The sequence below is a fragment of the Pelodiscus sinensis genome, chromosome 21 (genome assembly GCF_052426305.1).
Source record: "Pelodiscus sinensis isolate ZL-2025 chromosome 21, ASM5242630v1, whole genome shotgun sequence".
In the NCBI taxonomy this organism is placed as follows: domain Eukaryota; kingdom Metazoa; phylum Chordata; order Testudines; family Trionychidae; genus Pelodiscus; species Pelodiscus sinensis.
Genome location: NC_143072.1, coordinates 16,857,591 through 16,871,495, shown reverse-complemented (window position 1 = coordinate 16,871,495; position 13,905 = coordinate 16,857,591). Strand labels below are relative to the sequence as shown.

General features: G+C 47.4%; 1 protein-coding gene across 2 annotated transcripts in view; it reads right to left on the bottom strand.

Annotated features, from left to right (window-relative positions):
* MNT (MAX network transcriptional repressor) overlaps nt 1-13,905 on the bottom strand; it is a 105,691-nt gene that overhangs the window by 19,377 nt on the left and 72,409 nt on the right. The gene's annotated exons all lie outside the window — the stretch shown is intronic.

Below are 13,905 nucleotides of genomic sequence, written 5' to 3'. Positions count from 1 at the left end.
AAATTTCAAAAAGGGGGCGTGATGTCAAAAAGTTTGGGAACCACTGCATTAGAATATAACATTGGCCACACTGGGTCAGACCAAAGTTCCATCTATCCCAGTATCCTGTCTTCCAACAGCGGCCAAGGCCAGGTGCTTCAAGTGCTGGCCTTCGCAACATCCTCTGGCAAGGAGTTCCACAAGTTGGCCGTGTGTTATGTGAAGAAGTGCTTCCTTTTGTTCGTTTTAAACCTGCTACCTATTAAAAAACAGAATGCTCTGCTTGGTCAATCCTCTGGAATCTCCCCCATTGTAGGGACAGTGCTCATCCCAACAACGGCTGAGCACAGCACCAAAAATGAATCATGGAATCATAGAATACTAGGACTGGAAGGGACCTCGAGAGGTCATCGAGTCCATTCCCCTGCCCCCATGGCAGGACCAAATACTGTCTAGACCATCCCTGATAGCCATTTATCTAACCTACTCTTAAATATCTCCAGAGATGGAGATTCCACAACCTCCCTGGGCAATTTATTCCAGTGTTTGACTACCCTGACAGTTAGGAACTTTTTCCTAATGTCCAACCTAAACCTCCCTTGCTGCAGTTTAAGCCCATTGCTTCTTGTTCTATCCTCAGAGGCCAAGATGAACAAGTTTTTTCCCTCCTCCTTATGACACCCCTTTTAGATACCTGAAAACTGCTATCATGTCCCCCCTCAATCTTCTCTTTTCTAAACTAAACAAACCCAATTCTTTCAGACTTCCTTTATAGATCATGTTCTCTAGACCTTTCAACATTCTTGTTGTTCTTCTCTGGACCCTCTCCAATTTCTCCACATCTTTCTTGAAATGCGGTGCCCAGAACTGAGGCCTAACTAGCGCAGAGTAGAGCGGAAGAATGACTTCTCATATCTTGCTTACAACACACCTGTTAATGCATCCCAGAATCATGTTTGCTTTTTTTGCTACAGCATCACACTGCTGACTCATATTCAGCTTGTGGTCCACTATAACCCCTAGATCCCTTTCTGCCATACTCCTTCCTAGACAGTCGCTTCCCATTCTGTGTGTGTGAAACTGATTGTTCCTTCCTAAGTGGAGCACTTTGCATTTGTCTTTATTAAACTTCATCCTGTTTACCTCAGACCATTTCTCCAATTTGTCCAGATCATTTTGAATTATGACCCTATCCTCCAGAGCAGTTGCAACCCCTCCCAGCTTGGTATCATCTGCAAACTTAATAAGCGTACTTTCTATGCCGGTATCTAAATCGTTGATGAAGATATTGAAGAGAGCCGGTCCCAAAACAGACCCCTGCGGAACCCCACTTGTTATACCTTTCCAGCAGGATTGTGAACCATTAATAACTACTCTCTGGGTGATTAATGAGTCAAAATCAAGCAAGATATAAGTAAATGCAACTTCACGGTTATCAATAGAACTGCACCTGCTTGCATTGGGTCTGAAGTTAGCCACAAGTCTGATTAAGTAACGGGCGTGTGTTTAAACTGAGCTTTAATAGTGTTAATAATGATGTCTCCTTTGGAAATTTTTAATAGTCTTACGCCAAAATAAATTGCTGCAACTGTGGGCTACATCCTCTCAAAGTACACAACTAGGAATAAGTCCCAAGGGCCTACATTTTGAGGGGGGATTTGATAGCAGCCCTCAATTTCTTGAAGGGAGGTTCTAAAAAGAGTGGAGAGAGGCCGTTCACAGTAGTGATGGATGGCAGAACAAGGAGCAATGGTCTCAAGTTACAGTGGGAGAGGTCTAGGTTAGACATTAGGAAGAACTATTTCACTAGGAGGGTAGTGAAGCACTGGAATGGGTTACGTAGGCAGGGGGTGGAATCTCCATCCCTAGAGGTTTTTAAGTCTCAGCTTGACAAAGCCCTGGCTGGGTTGATTTAGTTGGGATTGGTCCTGCCTTGGGCAGGGGGCTGGACTTGATGGCCTCCTGAGGTCTCTTCCACCTCTATGATTCTATCTGTGAACTGTCAAGACAGTTGTGGCTCTCTGGGACTAAACAGATCAGAAATCCATGATGCTGTGTCTAAGACACGGGGACAGAGCATCCTCAGCTGAAAGGAGCCAGTCATGGATCAAACTCCTAAAGGACACCGGAGCCTCCAGAGCCTAACCATACTTAGAAAAAGTAATAAAACCTGCCTCTTCAAAAATGCTTTCCCCCCACAGCCAGAGTGAAATCCCATCAACAACGTCTCCATCTACCAACATGCTCCCTCCTTAAATACCGAACCAAAACAGCCTCAGAAGACTTATAACAAGCCAGCTTATCAGCCAATCAGGAAAAAAAAATTCCACGAACAAACAAAAATATCCCAACAAGAAGATTTCCCCTAAAAAAGGGAGGTAGGGAGAAAAAGGGAGAAAGAACGAGAGAGAGCTTTCCGCTGACTTTCTTCCTGCTCCTGTTTAAGTAGAGTATATTTCTGCAGCATGCCTTGCTATCACGGAAATCTTCTGTATTCAATCACGAACCTAAGGCCGAGAATTTCAAAAGTGCCTTGCGATTTCATGCCCCTCCATTTTCAGATGCTGGGGACCAAAAAACCCCCAAACCCAACCCAAAACAACTAATCACTGTTGAAAATCTTGCCCATGGCTTCGTCTCTATATGGGGCTTTGAGCTGCTTAGCCTTACATACACAGCAAAGAACTGTCCAGTTCATTACCAAAAACCACACACACCTCCATTCTCCCATGAGAGCATAATATCCTGCTGAAAATGGGGGTCCTAGTCATGACACTGCAAGATTGGTCCCTTTCTTTAAGACCACCGCAACAATTAACAGAGCAGCATCATGCACGGAGCAGGAGCCAAAGCAAATTGTGGCCCACATTGTAAGAGTCCACAATAATCCTACCATGTGTTTGCTGATGCTTTGGTTTCTGAGGATAGTTAAGATTGCAGAACTGAATGGCTTCATCAACCAACACTTGTGGGAATCGTGTTAATTGCATTAGAGTGGGTGGCACCAGGCCAGCTGATGTAATAAGGAGAAGCACATACACAATGCAACAATGTATTGCGTAAGAAACTGCTCCATACTGCCTCCTCCCCTTCCTTGGCACGCAGTAGCATTTTGCAGCAAAGCTCCTGAGGCCGTGCACGTAGAAATGTGAGCTCTGCCGCATTTGAGTGAACGTCTAGTCTAGGGATGTAATAGTGCAGTTGATTAACCAATTAAAAAAAAGACTCTGCCCCTTTAAGAAACCGCAGTTAAACGTGTTTTGAGGTTTTTTGGCCACAGCAGGCACCCACCACCTGCCGCTATCTTTATTTCTGCAGCTTTTCATGGCTGCGCCGGATGGCTCCCTTGCCCAGGTCAGCACAGGAAAGAGCCGCTTTGTGGGGTGCGGGGGCGGCTTTCGAGCCACGGGGCTTCACGAGCGGCACCCAGGGCCAGGGGAGGGGGGGAGCTGCATGCGGTTTGCGAGCCTCTGGTTGGCCACCCCTGATATAGGTTAATGCTATAGACTACACGCATCCTACCCCTCCACAACCAGTACATTTTTTAGCAGGCTGGCCAGCAGCCTGGTTTGGTTCTGGCTCACGCCACGTCTGGGTCCTACCCTTGCTGTGGCTCTGCATTTAAAGTGTATTAGGAGCCGGGCAGGCAGCCTGGCTCAGTTGCAGTTTGTGCTGTGTCCAGGAACTCAGATCTCCTCGCTTCCCCCGAAAAGAAGCTGCTGCCACCCCACACTGCTGTCTCTTTATTAGAGACAGTAGCACAGGGTGACAAGCAGCCGGTCCACAAGAGGAGCTGGTTTTTAAACTGGCTCCCCTCACAGACTAGCTCCCACCTGACAGCCCACACTACTGCCGCCCCTGCCCCGGGGGACTACAGAATAGTCGATTAACCAATAAGAATTCATGAGGTTACTCAACTATTCAATAAACCAATATTTAACATCCCTAGTCTAGCCTGCCAAGGTGAGCACCGCCTCTCTGTCAGTGGGGCCTGCTGAATGCTCCAGGGCAATGTGAAAACCTCCCATAATCCACATGGCAAACTCTGCAAGGCTGCATGCGAGCGATGGGGGAAACGCCTTTATGGCCGACTCTCATAGCAGGTGATCCAAATGGACTAGGAAACAGAGCAGGCTTCCTGAGATCCACCCGTTGATCCAGCTCCTGGCTGGACTGAAAGAAGTGCTGAACGCCTACAATCCCCATGGAAGTTCTGAGTTCTCAACCCCTCTCAGGATCAAGACCCCACCTATACTACAGGGAGATGACTTCCAGCCAGCACGGATCTGCCAAGTAACTTGACTTGGCCAGGATCTCCTCTGGAAGCTCTTAGCTTCAAGGACACAGTGGTTCAAATTTGGCTCTCAAATACCTACACGCCCCAAAACAATAGACTCAAATTCGAAAAGGATAAACTCGGCCCTTCCAAGGCAGGCATTTAATGATCATGGGAGTTTACCCCATACAGTATCTTTCATATGAAACCTTAAAAACCCAAGATCACATCTGGTCATAATGAATACTAAATATCTCACTTCACTTTTTGGGGGGAGAAGCGGGGGGAGGGGCTTGTGTCTCCCCCCCCCCCCCCCCGCATCCTGATTTTCACCTCCCCGAAGTGCTCTATGGCTTGTTCACCCATCTGCTTCCTGCTCTGTCTCCCAAATATGGGCTGCATTTAAGTGAATTCTGCATGGGCACAGTTTGGGACCCATTAAAATGCAAGGCACATAGAATGCAAGGCACAATCATGGCTGAAAACTACTCGCAGTTTGCATTCTCCATTATCTAACCCTCGGGTTTGAGCTGAGAGGGCCACAGAGTGCAGAAGGGAAGGGGAGGAGGCAGGATTAGACATGGAACGAAGAAGAAAAATAATTGTATACCTGTTTTCTCACACAAAACCACCATAGCGCTATGCAGACATAAGCCAGGCTCTTCAACCTAAGTTTACAATGTTTGTTGAGGATTTTTCTTTCAAACCAACTAGACCCTTCTCCCTACATTCCTCCGTGCACGCACACACATCCACCGCATCCCAAAGAAAACTCAGAAATTAAGACCCATGAAATGAATCTGGAATGTGAAAGTCAGACCCTTTCCCGCCCAGCGCTTCCACCCTGCTGACTTCCTAAGCTGTGTGCCAGAACACTCTGTCTGTACGTGCGTGGCAAATGCTGACATGGAAAGAGGCTCTCTTAAGGACATCGGTAAATGAATCACGGGGGCAAAGCACATACAGAATTTATGAAACATGCGCTGATGAGGCAGCCAGTTCCAGAACCCTAAGAGGGGCATTACCCCAAAGCAGCAGCATGAACTTGAACACCTCTTCCAGTCCCCTCCTCAAGCCCAATCTGGGGGAGTCCCTTGCTGCTTCTGTGCTGTAACATTCTGTGGTAGGGCGACTGCCCCACACTGGCTGGAAGGGGTTAAGGCAGGCAGGAGGGAGCCTGTGTACAGAGCTCTGGCCAATGAGGAAGAGGGTTTTTTAGTAGCCAATCAGGGTGTGGCTTTCTGGGGCAGCACTCTATATAAGGAGCTGCCCAGCAGACAGAGTCATTTAGGCCCTGATTAGGGAAGATGCAGAACCAATTCCCAGAGAAGGACCTTGGGAGAGTGGTGCGGAGAGGAGAGGAACCACTGGGGTTGGAAGAAACCTTGACACGCTACAAAAAGAAATAAGCACAGGTACTATTATTAACCAGCATACCTGAGCAGCACAACCCTGAAACAGGGCTACTAATAGAAGGGGGAAGGCGAAGAGGCAGCATCACCAGGAAATACTGAAGTGAAGTAAGAAAGAGAACATGCACCGTCCTTTTCTGCTAGCCCCTGCTAACAGAGTCTGAGAGCCCTTACATACATTGATCAGCAGAGAAGGAAAAAGAGGCTGTGTCACTGGCAGTCTTCCTAATACACAAAGGCACAGCAAACAAAGCACCACTATACATTTGAAGTCATTGCACCAGATCATGACTAGCGATGTGAAGGGGTACTCAGGTAACCAGTTACCTGTGGTTGGAAGCAGCAGTCCCGTGTGGGGCCAGCAGAGTCCTGTCCCCACCCGCACCCTTCCCCAGGTTGGAGTGGCCCCTCCCTGGGGTGAGGGTGAGGCTCCTGTCCATGTCCCCTTTAATCAGTTAATCGGTCAAAACTATGTTTAACCAGTGAACCAATTAAATGGGATTTTACATCCCTAATAGTGACAAGAAAGAAGCCGATCTTCACTAGGGATGTTAAAATGCATTTAATTAATTAACTGTGTAACCACTGAAATTTTCAGTGGTTACATGGTTACATGCAGGGCAGCAGGTGGCTCCTGCCTGCCCCTCTCCCCATACTGCTGCCTCTGTATCAGAGGCAGCAGTGAGGGGGGACTGGAGAAGTGGCTCCCTTGGGAGCTGGTGCATGTGGGGAGCCGGCTTTTAAGTCAGTTCCCCATGACTACATCTAGATTGGCATGATTTTCTGGAAATGCTTTTAACGGAAAAGTTTTCCGTTAAAAGCATTTTCGGAAAAGAGCGTCTAGATTGGCACGGCCATTTTCGCGATCAGGGCTTTTTGGCGTAAAACAAATCTGAGCTGTCTACACTGGCCCTTTTGCGCAAAAGTTTTGCGCAAAAGGGACTTTTGCCTGAACGGGAGCAGCATAGTATTTCCGCAAAAAGCACTGATTTCTTACAGTAGGAAGTCAGTGCTTTTGCGGAAATTCAAGCGGCCAGTGTAGACAGCTGGCAAGTTTTTCCGGAAAAGCTGCTGATTTTCTGGAAAAACTGGCCAGTCTAGACACAGCCCATGTGTACCAGGAGCCTGCATGTAACCATGAAGGTTAACAGATGATCCCCAGCTCATTGGTCAACCATGTATGCAGTTACACTTTCACATCCCTAATCTTCACAGATTTTTTTTTTTTTTTTGGAAGCCCTAAACCAGCAGTGAGGCACAGGATTCTGCTAATGGGATACAGAATCTTTCAGTTAGGTAGCTCCATTCTACAGCAGGCTGGCTGTGAATAAGAAGAAGCGTTTAGCCCTTGGGCTTCAATTATGAGCCCTCAAGACAAGCAGTGAGTAAAATCCACTAAAGTGTCGAAATCCCATTTTCAATTGTGTCAGGAACTTAGAAGTCTAAATCATACAGGTGCTTTTGAAAATTATACCCAAAGAGATTGTCACCTACCCCGTCGTAGCCTTATAAGAAGAGATTAATAAGATTGGGACTTTTCAGCTTAGAAAAGAGACGACTAAGGGAGGATATGAGAGAGGTCAATAAAATCATGGCTGATGTGGCAAAAGTAATAAGGAAAAGTTATTCTTATGTCTTCCCGTAACACCAAAACTAAGGGGTCACCAAATGAAATTAATAGGTAGCAGGTTTAAAACAAAAGGAAATATTTCTTTACACAATGCACGGTCAACCTGTGGAACTCCTTGCCGGAGGATGTTGTGAAGGCCAGGACTTTAATAGGGTTCAAAAAAGAGCCAGATCCATTTATAGAGGACAGGTCCATCAATAGCTATTAGCCAGGATGGGCAGGAATGGTGTCAAAAGTTGGGAATGGGTGACCGGGAATGGATCACTTGATGATTCCCTGTTCTGTTCATCCCTCTGGGGGCATATAGCATTGGCCACAGTCGGAAGTCAGGACTAGATGGACCTTTGGTCTAACCCAGTATGGCCGTTCCTATGTGCTTATGTCATGGGTATTTCTCTCCACTCACAACCAACACTCAGTGAAATCTAAGACAACGCTTTTGCTGATTTTCCTCACACAGGATCAACCCCATTATCTTCAGGACACAGGCACCTAGACTGCAATTCTACCAGTGTTTTGTCTCCAGACAGGGTACGGTCCCATATTCTGTAACAGTCCCAAACGGCAACAGACTTAAGCCTTCCTTGGGACACCTTTCATGCTTGCTTGACTAGTCTAGTGGGACCCAGATGGGGGCTCTTAATTTGTTAGTTACCAAACAACAGACTGAGGGTGACTCTTGCCTCCTCCTTACAGCAAAGCTGCGTCAAAACTGTATTAGTGAAGCGCAGAAATTACTGGAGTCTTCCCCCCCCCCCTCCCCAAAGCAAACAAAGCAACTACCCTAAAACAGAACCCAAGTAATTTATACTAACTGGCCAAATTCAGCTTTTGCTGTAACGGGAGGGGCAACTCCCTTAAATGGCTTTATGCCACAGCTGGATTTTGTCCAAGGTAAACAACCTTTTACGAGTTAATATTTTCACTCCAGGGAGAGAAGTTTTTCATGTTTGGTTTTTTTTTAAACAGACACATTACAGTGGAACCCCCTAATCTCAGAGGTGTATACTGGAAATCACTGATAGTTTATAGCAGCAACAGTAAGCACCGAGATAACAAAACACAGGTAAATCATAAATTTTGTGACTACTATAGATGGGGATTAAGGGGCTCTTGACTATATTACAGCTCTGATCTTTAATCTTAGGAGAGCTGGTTTAAGTCCATATAAGGCTGCCATGGTTTAAAATCCAGGCGTTTATTTTAAAGCCCCTTATTCTGCAGCTTCTCATTGGGTTGTGGCGGGTACGTTACAAAACTATGCAACACTTAACACAAGCTGGCTTGGCTCCGATTTCTACAGAGGCGGAGGAGAGTGGGGGAAGACACATGTTCCTATTCTCAGCCGTGAAAAAATGTCCTTCATTGGCACAGCCCCAATGTGAGCGAAGTAGGAGTTGTCACTTTGCAATGTAAGCCAGGGAGAAAGGAAAAAGCCTGCCAATAAAATGCTCATAAACGGATGTGCGCACACAAGACCTGCTACCAGTCTCTACACATCATCTCCCTCCAAAGATATCACCACATGACTCTCCACATGGCGGGGTAAGTGAAAGAACACAGAGCCAGGCCGCTTTGGAGAAATCACTCCCCGGTCTGCAAACCCGTATGTCGTACGTCACAAGAATCCCGACTCGGATTCGGTTTCCTTCCCTCCTGAGAGCAAAGAAGAGTGTCGCACCAGGTGAGTCAGAGCAGTGACTTGGGATTGATGAGCTACACAGAGTTCATCGCCACAAGGAAAGCAGCCCCTAGCAACGGTTACTAGACTCTCTCCTGGAGGCTGGGGTCAGAGATCTCACGCGGATGCTCTCTCAGTAATCCACTCCCCCGGAGCTCACATGGTCCGGGCACCGCCTCTTGGCACACAAGCTGTCTGCATGGTAGTGCTCCAAGCCCAGCCCTTCCTCCTACCACCCACCGCCCCCACGCAGCGCTCCACATGTCAGCAGCCTGAGCCCCTCCCTCTGCCGGGAAATGACTTGACTGGGTGCCAGCTGACAACAGCCACTTGCTGTAGCTACACATTCCTTTTAGGGCTTGTGCAACCCGCGCGCCTGACACTGGTGCACGCACGTACATGCACGGGGGGGCGGTGTGTGTGTGCTCCAACAGGAAGCTCGCTCCGAGTGCACGGCGATAAGGGAGGGCCCGGCCACTGGGGTTGTCTCTCACCCCGAAGGCGCGCCCGTAAAGATTCACTAACGCCACACCAGGCATTCCGATTCCTCAATCAGTCTGATCAGGATATTTCCCTTTACCTTAGTCCCACCCCTCCGAGGCGCTCCTTGCCCTTTGCAAACACGCAGCGAGCTCCACGCCACCCAGCCCCTGCGGAGATATTGCTGCAGCTTTTTTTTTTTTTTTTTAAAGCCAGACAGAGTTGCATTCGCCAGAGACAGAGCAGGGGGAGGAAACGAAACCTCCCTGCAGTGTCTGATCCCGGCATCTCACCAGGGATTCAGCCCCAGCAGGACGCTCTCGCTCCTGAGGAGTTTCTGCTCCGAGGGCCTGGAATCCGCTTGCCTTCAGCGAGGCTCCCCCCCACCGCCTCCGCCATGCGGTGAAATGCTGACTCAGGGTCTGGGGCCCAGGCAGGGTGCTGCTTGCAGTTGCAAAGGTCCAGCTGTGCTTACATCTCCCACATAGCCAGCTTAAGTCGGTCAGAGGTGAATTTTGCCCTGATTCTTTTAGCTGCTTTTGGAGGTCATTTTAGACAAGGCACCCGCCTCTTCACAGCTGAGCACTCTCAAGACTCATCAGTGTCAGACACTGGGTTTCGCCAGAAAGGGCACCGTGATATTCAAGCCCTGTCTCTTCTAGATCTTCTGGCTTAGAGCTCCTCTGCCATGAAAATCATCTTTCAACAGACTTCCCAGCAGGGAGGCACCAGGTCAACCATTTAACCAGTAAGCACTACCCTTACTGGGTGATGATTACCGGTAACTAGTTAACCAGCAGCCTGGTAGGGCTGGAGCAGCCCCCTCGATCCCGGTTAAGTGGTCAACTGGTTAAACGTAACAATTAACAGGTTAACGGGTTAACTGGTTAACCGGCATTTTACATCCCTACTTCCCAGTCCCCCCAGCACAACGTTATTAAAAGAAGAATTTGAATTACCATGCTTCTCACAGCAGAACTCAGCCCCAGGTGCTACTGCAACCTACAGAGGTTGCATATTTTAAAAAATAGGATCCAATTTCATATGCACCCCCCATCTCACCTGATCTTGTCTGCGGGATCCGCAACAGAGATAGAAAATAAGTCTAGACCAGGCAGGAAAAAAACCCAACCCAGACCCCAGATAAAGAAGAGCAACAATTAAACTACCAGGCATGATGTTTCAATAAGGGAATTAGCACAAATACCCCAATACTTCTCTTTCTACGTCTGATATTTTGTTAAAGCAGTCGCACGTGTATCTGGCACAGTGGCAGATTTTCAGCTGCAATCTGACCCACTTTCCCTCGCTGTCACTCCTAATGGAAACTGTCAAGAAGACAAATCTAAGACTCCAGTAGGGAGTTTGCAGGGGCTCGTAGCTGAGATAAAGATGAAGTTGTCTGCCAAGCTATGGGAGATGCATGTTCCCCAAGTTTGGCCCAGGTCTCCGAGCCTGAATGTTCCAATCCTTTGCTCAAAGCAACGCCCTTTACAAAGAAACACTTCCTCCTTCCAGGCGGCCTTGCTGTTTCCATCAGGATATGGTCCCCTTCGGAGCTTCCTGTTGTGAAGTGGAGACGTGCTTTACTTGCAACACTTGGCACAGTCTCATCTAGCCCCCTCTCACCAGATAATGGTATTGCCTGACTGTGTTCGCGGGAGACCGTTTGCTCTCTGGAGCTCCAGGGACAGCACCAAAGCTGGGATTAGAATTCTAGAGTCCAGTCTCCCAGTCCTGTGCCCAGACCACACCTCCCTCTCTCTCTTTCTCCCCTGGCCCATGGCCTCCAATTTAAAGGGAAGCTTCTTGGGATGTAGGAGAGCCACAAACAAAAAGCTTTGGTGTGAGTGTTTGGGTCTCAAACTTTCTGAAACCAGTGAGTATTGTCTCATTGAGAGAGAGAGAGAGTTTGGAGGAAAAGGATTAAAATCACAGATCAGCCATTAAATGTAACGGGCTGCTGATTCTTCCAAGAAAAAGCATGGAAGCCTCCATAAGACGAACTAGGGAGTGAAGGACTAGCTGACTATCTGATAAGCAAATGCTTATCAAATAGTCAACACACTAGTCGACTAGACTCATAGACTTTAAGGTCAGAAGGGACCATTATGTTCATCTAGTCTGACCCCCTGCACAGTGCAGGCCACAGAATCTCACCTACCCACTCCTAAAATAATCCGAGTCGCTTCCCCCCACCTTGCTGCCTCTATCAGAAAAAGGCAGAGAGGGGGGAGAGGCGGGGATGCACTGCGTGCAGCCCGGGGCCAGTGGGGGACTCCCCTGCTGACCCTAGGATCCATGTGGCGCTGCCACTTTCAAACGCCATGTGGAGCCTGACGTCGGGCTCGCCGCAGCGTTTCAAAGCAGCAGCGCTGCATGGAGCCTGGTGTCAACTGGGGACTCTGAATCCACAGCTGACCCTGAACTCATGCGGTGCTCTGAAATGCCCGCAGGGCTTTTGCCTTTGAAGGCTGGGGCTGTTGCTACACGTCAAAGGCGGAGGCGCCCTTATCAACTAATCGATGTAAATTGCATCGACTATTCGATTAGCCAATTCATCTAAATTTAACATCCCTAAGATGAACCATATAGCGAGATCTTCCTTAGGTCTTTGTACTGAGCATAGGGTGATCCAGTCCATGACATACAGTTGCTTTTTCCTTTGGAGTGTCCTCTGCACATCTCCCTGTTGTCCTGCACCATCTCTCCAGCAGAGGACTGGAAGGAGTTCATCCCCCTCTCCGATGTAATCTGCTGCTGACCCACACGGAGGCAGTCACTCCTCCACAAGGGGAGAATGCCCCGAAGGAGTGAGAAATCCTGAGTGGAAACTCAGGGCAAGTAGCTTATTTGACAGTGTGGGAAACTAATAACTACCAGGACAGAGGGCGCTGGTGTTTTAAAACAACCCTGTAAGGGCAGAAACCTCTCCAAGCAGGCTGATTTTAAACACCGATACAGATTTTAAAACCCTACACCAGACTCTCAGCTGCTTTCAGTTAGCCAAGAATTCTCGTCACCTACCAAGAAGCTCAAAAAAAACCCAACAGCAATAGATCATTAGGAGATTCATTTTTCATCTGTAGCGCTCCCCTCCTGCAGAGCAACAGAACACCCACTTACGGAGATAATACATGATCAAGGACAATTGCGATGATACTGCAGGTGTCCAAGGTTAGTGATCGCTTTGTTAGTATAAAAAACCAAAGGCTTGTATTATACCATTAGAGAACCGATACTATACTTAGCATTTTTATTAGAATGCTCTGCTTTGTCAGGTTTATCATTTTCCACCAAAAAAGATCCTTTTGGCTGGAATTTCTCCAGGGAGAAAGATGACTGAGATTTCCACTTAAATCAATTAGACTGGCTTTGCACCATTCATGCATGAACAAAATAAAATTAAGCACAAGTTTTCCACCAGATATCCAACTGCCCACATGTGGTTTTCATGCTTAGGCTAACTTCAAAGTCGCCGCGCATGTAGTCTTTGATGAGGACAAAAACCTTACGCACGTCTGAGAAAAGTTTTTAAGTGTTCACAACTTGCATCATTGAACACATGTAGCATCCACCTAATGTATTCACGATTCATGCACTGAAATATTCCAGATACATGTACATGGAGAAATGCATATGCAAACAGAATAAGCCAGTGAAAGCAGACTGCCTAAGCTTTATATTGACTGCTTCATATTCACTGTTCACCCTGGACCACTATCCTGCCATGCTATTTAATGTGTTTATTTTTGTCAGAGAAATAGTCCTGTTTCAGGCACTGATTCCTTCTCTTGGACTTGAATACATCACTTAATTATTTGTTACTCTGTTTCTCTACCTAAAAAATGGATATACTTCCCTGCGCTACAGTTTCATTTCATGTGGGAAGTATCAGCTATTAAACAGGCCATAAACATTACTATCATACAGCAAAATCGGTTAGTAGCAACTGGAGGGGGCGACTGTCATTCTGCCCATTCTAAGAGATGGCCACATGATCCTGTGAGCTAACCTGGCAGATGTGCCGTGAGAGATTTTCTTAGTGGTTTGGGAAGGGGACTCTGGTTTGGGGGTGATCAGTAACACTCCTGTATCAAACAAGCACTTCTCAGAGCTCCTGTTCAACTGAAAAGTTGTGGTCCAGAGGTTCTGTACCTCAAAGGAAAACTGAGTCCAGCTCATGCTACCCAGAAGCAAGCACCTAATGGGACCAATAAGTTTGGCTTTTTTTTTTTTTTAATATGGACACTCATGTTACCAGTTTTCTATTTGCACACGCAATAGAGTTGCAAGAGCCCAGCAGCATGTGAGCTTTGATGTGAAGATGCAACCTGACTGTAGCACAAGGTGCAATCCGATTTCAGCTGGCTTCACGAGCACACTAGCCCAGGAGGCTGCTATTTTCAGCACAGAAGTTCCATGCGTTTCTTATGTTCATGAGAAA